At 45.5% G+C, this 8,282-nt stretch overlaps 1 protein-coding gene across 1 annotated transcript in view; it reads left to right on the top strand.

Annotated features, from left to right (window-relative positions):
* The window catches only part of LOC109930202 (ornithine decarboxylase-like), a gene marked incomplete at its 3' end in the record, with an annotated part of 24,550 nt that overhangs the window by 7,315 nt on the left and 8,953 nt on the right, over positions 1-8,282 (top strand). The window lies entirely within an intron of this gene.

Raw genomic sequence — 8,282 nt, forward strand, 5'->3', positions numbered from 1 at the left:
CCTACTAGCTGAAGCCCAATTGGACTTCAAACAGGCACTCCAACTGTATTTGTCATTGGATAATGCAGCAAGTGAAGCAGGATATGCCGACGGAAGAGCGCACCCTCGCCAGGCCGACTGAGCCTGCGTGACACCATTTGAGTGACAGCAATTGCACAGCCTCACTGAGGACATATCCTGAACAGAGGGACTCTAGGTCAGCCCACAACAAAACCCCAAAACAAAGCCAAGCCTCAGCCAAACTGTTAACATTTTCTTCAGGATCCAGGCCGCAGGCCATTGTAATTGCTGCCGTAATGCAGACATCAGACAGCAAAAGAGTCGCAATAGGCCTCAATTGAGTAGTGGAACTCATAGGCCGGTGTTCCGGAGAGCGTACACCCTGGAAAGTCCACCAACACCTGGTTTGAAACAGTTAAATTGCTTAGGATCATCCAAATCAGAAGCAAAGAAAATCAACATCTGGTTAAATGGTCACCTGCTTCAAATGGAGGTCGATACCGGCACGGCCGTTTCAGTGATCGCAGAAGTGGTCTTTAACAGAATTTGGTCTGGAATCCAACCCTTAACTTTGTATAAGAGCTCAGCAGGCTGAGAACTTTTACCGGGGAATGCTGACAGATTATGGATACAACTTCGGTTCCGGTCTCTAGTGAGAAACAGCTGGTTCTATTGTCACTGATTGCAGTAAAAGGCTTGGGCCCAGGCTCAATGGTGGTGGTGGGGGGGGGGGGGGGAGTTGAAATTGTTTGAGAAAGATTCAACTTGGTTGGCTCGACATTTTTTGATTAGAAAATGGCTGCCTGAGTGAAATCCTAATTCAATAAAGTTTCTCAAGAAGGCCGAAAGACTGTCAAAACCATCAAGGCCACCTTACGTGTTGACCAAGAAGCAATTCCATGATTCTTCAAGGCCCACACAATGCCATTTGCCTCATGTGCAAAAGTACAGGCAGAAATCAAAAGGCTGGAAAGAGAAGGAATCAACAAACTAGTGCAGTTTGCAGAATGGGTAGCACTGGTCACACCGATAGTGAAGGTCGGTTCGCCTTTATGGGGATTTCAAACAAGCAGTAAACTGCCTTTTGTAGTTGGATAATTACCCAATTCTTCACAGAGAGGATTTGTACGCAAAATTGGTGGGTGGGCCTGTTGTTCATGAAGCCAGACATGAGCCTTGTGTACCTGCAATTGTCGTTGGATGAGGATTCCCAGGAGAAGGCTACAATTCATACACATAAGGGTTTGTACCGATAATACAAGAGTTTGCCTTTTGTGCCATTATCCAGGGCACGATGGAGAACATTTGCAAGGTCAGCCGCAGGGTTCCATTTATCTGGATAACGTGCAAATGACCAGGAAGACCAATAAAGAGCACTTGGAGAATTTGGCCATAGTGCTGAAATGTTTCTCCCAGCAGGGTGTACACCTTAGAAGGGAAAAATGTGTATTCCAGGCAGCCCAAGTGACCTAGTTGGGTTCCAGAGTTGACAGAACGAGGTTACACCCGTTAGAAGATAAAGTGAGAGCAATCAAAGGAGCCCGAGCTCCCACGTCTGTACCGAACTTAGGTCTTTCCTTGAATTGGTGCATTATTACAGAAAATTCACACATAACCTGGCCTTCATACTGGAATCCTGACATCTACTACTGAAAAACGTTCAGCTTTGGAAATGGTCTCATAGCCAAGATGTAGCCTTCAGGGGAGTAAAGAAGCAGCTATCATCGTCTCAGTTGTTGGCACACTATGATCCAAACTGAGATGCGGTGCTGACAATGCAATGCCTCCCCATACAGTAATGGGGTAGTGGTGGCTCACCGGTGGTCCAGTGGAGAGGATCGCCTGACAACGTACCTTCCCAGACATCGGCTGATGCTGAATGAAAATATGCCCTGATAGAGAAGGAAGATTTGGCTGTCACCTTTGGCATGAGAATGTTCCACCAACACCTTTACGGATGTAAATTTGTAGAGGACTGTATATTAGTAAGGGGAGCAAGAATAATTGCCCTGAGCAAAGGTCGCCATCAGATACTTGCTGAACTCCACCAGGGTCATCTAGAGGTTTTCAAAATGAAGATGCTGTTCACAAGTTATGTTTGGTGGCCAGGACTGGATGCCGACATTGCTGCATTGGTCAGGCAGTGACTAGTGTGCAAATAAGGGCAAAAATTAACACCACCTCCCCCACATTTGTAGGAATGGCCAGGTAAACCTTGAATTCTGTTACACGTTGCCTATGCCAGGCCTTTCATGGTATCTTTGTTCTTAATCATAGTGGACGCCCATTCAAAGTGGTTGGACATGTACAGAATTAATTCGTCAAATACGGGGACAATGGTTGAAAAGTTGCAAGCATCTTTTGTAACACACAGACTCCCCATAGTGTCGGTCAGACAAGGGGCCATCATTTCCCATCAGGGAGTTTGAGTATTTCCTAAAGTCGAATGGTATTCATCATAAAAGGACAGCTCCATACCACCCATCATCCAATGGTCTGGCAGAAAGAGCAGTCAAAACTTCAAAGGCAGGATTAGAAAGGCAGCCTTCAGCTTCACTAGATACCAAACTGTTCCAGTTCCTATTTGATTATCGAACTACCCATTAACGAACTAAGGGGATAGTTCCAGCAGAGTTGCTAATGGGGAGAAGACTCCACACTAGGTTAAACCTGATGTTCCCGGACCCTGGGGGAGGGTGAAATGGCATCAGGAATACCAGTGCTGGACACAATTCCTCTCTAAGTGAGAGAAGCAGTTTACTTCAGAGGAGGAAATTTGCTGTAGAAACCATGGGAATGGCCCTGAGTGGGTAAGAGACATGGTCAATGTGAGATCATAACCTGTGAGGTGCAAAGATCTGGCAGGAGAGGCAGTCCTGAACAAACACATGGACCACATGAAAGCAGCAAACTTGCAAACGGGACAGGAGCAAAACATACCCAGCTGCTCTGAATATCTGGCAAAGCTGTCAGAACCAGGGAGTTCTTCCCATCTGCCCAGCCCTGAAGAAATCTGAGGACCAGAGGGACATGTCAGATGTCGCAGCATTGACACTGTTATCGCCTGAAGAAGAAAATTAATTTCGGCTAATATGCTGTGGAGACAACAGGTAGGCTATGGTCTGGTACACGCCACAAGTATTTGAGGCAGAGTTAGAGGAACCAGATCTAGTGTGCATACGCCCCAGGAGAAGCTACAGGAAAAAAAAATAGGCCCCACATCCCAGGATGTAGAGGGGTAGGGATTTGTGATTGGAACAAGGTCAGCCAGGTGGACCTAACATAATATGAGTTCCCTGATTGGGGCTGTTAACCTTGTTCAATCAGGGAGTTCTGGCTGACAGATAGAAACAGGAATGTCAGGGGTTCTGCTCACTCTAGGAGCTGGCTCTGTGCTACCTGCGTCAGTGTCAGGTACTATGCACGTGTAAATACACTCTGACTTGGTGACGGGATACCCGCCTTCGTGAAGTTATTTCAAATACAATTGTGAAGTGTGACAGCAAATGGGTGGGAGAGCAGAATAGACTACAACATGGCTGGAAAGAATGTAATGTGGGAGTTGGTGTGCCATCAACACCCTGCTTTCATTGGGGTGGGGTGCAGTGTATTACCACACCTAGCATGGTTACCTCATATGCCAGTGACCTGGTGGGAAGAGTAGACAGGTGTAGGGGTGAAAGGTGGAATGGGGACTAAGACAAGTGTGAAGTTTGTGGGATTACACAATGAGCTACTAGGTAAGGAATGTGGATGTTTTGGGGCTCACTGACACATTCAGGCTCAGGCAAAGGAGCACTCATTGTCACCTTACATGTGCTGGAAACTGAAAGTGCTCAACGGGGAAGAAAATGGCTGTGAACACACCCAGAGCTGGCAGTATAAGTGACATAAGTGACTTGATCTGTGAGAGAAAGTCTGCTGCAAACACTAATCATAGGGCTTTTAAAGATAGAGAACTTTGCTCACAGACCCACACAATGCACAGCAGGCAGCCTACTGCCTGGATATCCCTCACCATTGACCCACTCTGCCAGTTGCACATCCCTAGCACAGTCACTGCTACACAAATCATTGATGGATTCACCTTTATGCACAGAAGGGTTGGGATGTTGTGCGAGGAGGGTCAAAGGTCTCCTTGTGACCCAATGCTATGTCTACACTTTGTACACTCTCTACTTCCACTTGATGCAGTGGACTCTCAGCACAGACCTCCACATAGAGCTCTACTTTCTCTGGAGCTGTCGCTGTGAGGTGTTCACCAGATTGTGCTCCCACACTCTCTCTGTCTACAGTTTGCTCCTGAGCATTCCCTCAGAGGCATGCTTCCTCTAAGATCCTCAATAATCTTGTTCTCAGAGGTCCAGGAAGGCACTTCCAGAGGATCTGGCTGTTTCTCTGCAGAGGTCATGGGGAGACGAGCAGAGGCTATACCTGCAGAACAACAGAAAGATGGTGTTGTGACCAGTGGCTAGAAGTGATGCATAGTGAATAAGACCAACAGCTTAGTTACTGGGAGAATAGCAGTGGAATAAAGAGAGACATTCACTCATTTAGCATGACATGGATGTCTTGGCATCCCCATAGGGATGCCCGATCATTTCTTGAAAGGAGAGGGATTCTCACCTCATATGGGATGAGGATCTGGATGCAGGCACCCACATGGGCTTGTACTGTTGGTTGTGGTCTTCTGTAACAGTAGAAAGAGGGGGAATGAGTGAGATGACAGCGGGTAGCATGGTTGTCAGTCCTGGTGCATGTGGGACAATGGTGATGAGGTCTCCCAAGGGCATGAGGAGGCAGCAGAGAGGGCAGACCAGTTTGGTGTTGTGGGAGGTTGAGAGGTGAGAACAAATGAGAGATGATGTGGCATGCAAGTGTGAGGAGGCAACCTCAGAATGGGCTGGCTGGACAGACTCCTATGCCAGTTCTCCAGAAAGGTGACACCTTTCCTCTAGATCACCAAAACCTCCAGGTCCCTGTTGTAGAGTCAAACAACATGGAAACAGATCCTTCAGTCAAACAGGGCGGTGCAGTGACTCAGTGGTTAGCACTGCTGCCTCACAACACCAGGGACCATCAGGCGAATGTCTGTATAGAGTTTGCACGTTCTTCCCGTGTACGCCAGGATTTCATCCGGCTGCTCCGGTTTCTTCCCATGGTCCAAAGTTGTGCAGATTAGGTGGATTGGCCATGCTAAATTGTCCATTGTGTCCAGGGATATATTGGTGAGGTGGATTAGCCATGGAATATGCCGGGTTACAGGAATAGGGGAGAGAAGAACTGAATGGGATGCTCTTCGGAGGGTCAGTATGGACATAGCAGGCCAAATTGCCTGTTTCCAAACTGCTGGAATTCTATGATAGTCCACACTGAGCATATTCCTATACTAAAGTAGACCCACCTTCCTGCATTTGGCCCATATCCCTCCAAACCTTTCCTTTCAATATACTTATCCAAACATCTGTTTAACGTTGTAACTGAAGCTGCTAAGCTCCAGTGAGAAAAGTCCCAGGATGTCCATCCTGTTTTTATAACTCAAAGCCTCTATTCCTGCCAACATCCTTGTAAATCTTCTCTGAACGCTCTCCAGTTTAATAATATCTTCCTCTTCTCTGCCATGTTCCAATTCTGTCTTTGACTGAGCTGGGCAGCATTGGATTGCCAGTGCTCATCCAGGTGCACAGTGGCTTTTTAAACTTGGCACAGATGTAAGAGGTGCCAGTCTTTTGGCAAAAAAAAAATTAGACAGGCATGTTGTTCCAGGAATGTGCATGATAAGACGAGCAGAAACTGTGTGAGACATTATACAAGCGTAGTAGGTACTTAACATGGTGAATTTAGTACGCAACTACGCTGGCTGGGTCTCATGCTGAAAAATCTCCCCAAAAATCAACACAACTCAGACTTAGCTACAATATCATGAGATTCAACACAAAAACTTAAAATAGAGAACTTTAAAATCATGAATTTTCTTTTATTCACACATGAGATGTGTTTATTGTCCTTTAATTGCCCAGGAAGAAGTTGTGATGAGCTGCCTTCTTGAACTGCTGTAGTTCTGATGGTATTGAAACACACTGTGCTATCAGGAAGAGAATCTCAGGGTGCTGACCCAGTGATACTGAGGAATGAAAACATATTTTTACATTGGGGTGATGTGTGCCTGGAAGGGCAACTTGCAGGTGTTGGTGTGTCCTTCCAACGGTAGCGGATAGGGGGTTTAGAAGATGCTGCCAGGACAGCCTTGTTGTATTACTGCTGTGCATCTTATAGATGGTACATATAGCTGCCATTCTGTGTTGGCAGTGAAGGGACTGAATGTTGAATGAGGTGGAATAGGGGAAACAGATGTGGTCTGCTTTATCCCGGATGGTGCTTGAGATGATGTTGGAGTAGCGCTGGTGCAGGTAAGTGGAAAGTATTCCATCACATTCCTGACTCCTGTCACTGTGGAATCAGGAGGTGAGTTACTCGCCACAGAATTCCTAGCCTTTGGCCTGTTCTTTGTAGCCACAGTACGAATATAGCGGGTCAATATAAGTAAGCTTCTGGTCAGTGGCAAACCCTCCAGGGTGTTGATAATGGGATTCAGTGATTGTTATGTCATTGAATGTGAACGGGTGACAGTTTAAACTCCTTATTTGTGATGGTCATTATCTGGCACTTAACTGACATGAATATTACTTGCTATTTATCACCATAAGCCTGATGTTGTCCATGTCTTGCTGGATATAGACCAGGGCTGCTTGAATATGTGAGGAATCTGACCTTCTGCCCGTGTCTTCTGACCTTCTCAAGCTATTACTCTCTGTATGCCATGGCCACCTTGAGTGTAAGTAGTGGATTGGCAAGATGCTGGTGGGAACAGCGTGCTGGTAATCGAGCCCTACTTTTCCAGGACTTATCACAAATATTTACGTGACCAGTTGAATCACTGAGATGATTGATTTGCCTGACTTTGTCTGCTGACTGGGACAAGGAGATCCACAACAGGCTTCATCAATAAACAAGAAAATAAAATGTATTTATTGCAGATAAACATACCCTTAAACAAGTCAAAAAAATGCATTGTTAATTACTAATATGCAGACTTCAACTATATTCCCTTCAAATCCATCATGCATAAACTCACTTGCAAATAGGACAAACAAGACAGGCAGTTCTGCAGATGTATGGGTATAAAGTATATAAAAAATGAACCAAATTCTGAGGATGAAAAGTTTAAATCACAAGGATGCGATGAAGTGACTTTCCCACAGTTTTTGTTTTATTTTTGGCAATGATATCACGTTGTCGTTGGCGGCACATGCTCTTAAGTCAGTCAGATCTAGGTCTTTGCTTGAACGAGAAGTTCTTTTCTCAGCGTTGTCGAATGTTAGGCGTTGTTTCTCTGTGACGAGATCAAAATGCTGCAATGCTCTTCCTTATAACAAAAATATGTGCACTGACACCGCAACAAATGCAGCAGTTTAAGAAGAGAGTTCACCACTCCTGTTCTTACCTGTCAGTCAGGGCTCCCTGATTAGACCAGATTAACAGACCCAATCAGGGAACTAACATTCTATGAGGTCCACCTGGCTGACCTTGTAACAATCACTACAGTTACCATAGTGGCAAAAGATTTTGTTTAACCCTGGATAAACTTACAAATCAAAAAAAGATTGTAGTGCATAACTGGCTCTCTGATTTTTAAATTGTTTCTTAAAGATGCCATGTCTTTATTTTCAATTTGCTGTTTGTTTTCTTACTAAGAATCCTGTTCCAAACGTGACTATTTTTCAACGAAACTTTCAAACATTCCCTCAGGTCATGGGTCCAGATTGCAGATTGCAGAAGTACAATAGATTACAAACGATTGGAAACAATGGACACTGCAAAGGCTATGGGCCCTGACAACATTCTGGCAATAATACTGAAGACTTGTGCTCCAGAACTTGATGTAAATCTAAGCAAGCTGTTCCACAACTGTTGCATCAATAGAAGCAGCATCTGCCCAGCAATGACCTGCTGAGTGACGCCCAGTTTGAGTTCCACCAGGGCCACTCAACTGCTGACCTCATTACAGCCTTGGTCCAAACATTGACAAAAGAGCTGAATTCCAGAGGTGAGTTTAGAATGATAGCTCTTGTCATCAAGGCTGAATTCAGCTGAGCGTGACATCAAGGAGCCCAAGCAAAACTGGAATCAATGGTCTTCGGGGGAAATCTCTCCGGTGGTTGGAGTCATACTTGACACATAGGAAGATAGTCGTGGTTGTTGGAGGTCAGTCATCTCAGCTC

Source organism: Rhincodon typus, unplaced genomic scaffold (assembly GCF_021869965.1).
Source record: "Rhincodon typus isolate 14 unplaced genomic scaffold, sRhiTyp1.1 hic_rhity00001065, whole genome shotgun sequence".
NCBI lineage: Eukaryota > Metazoa > Chordata > Chondrichthyes > Orectolobiformes > Rhincodontidae > Rhincodon > Rhincodon typus.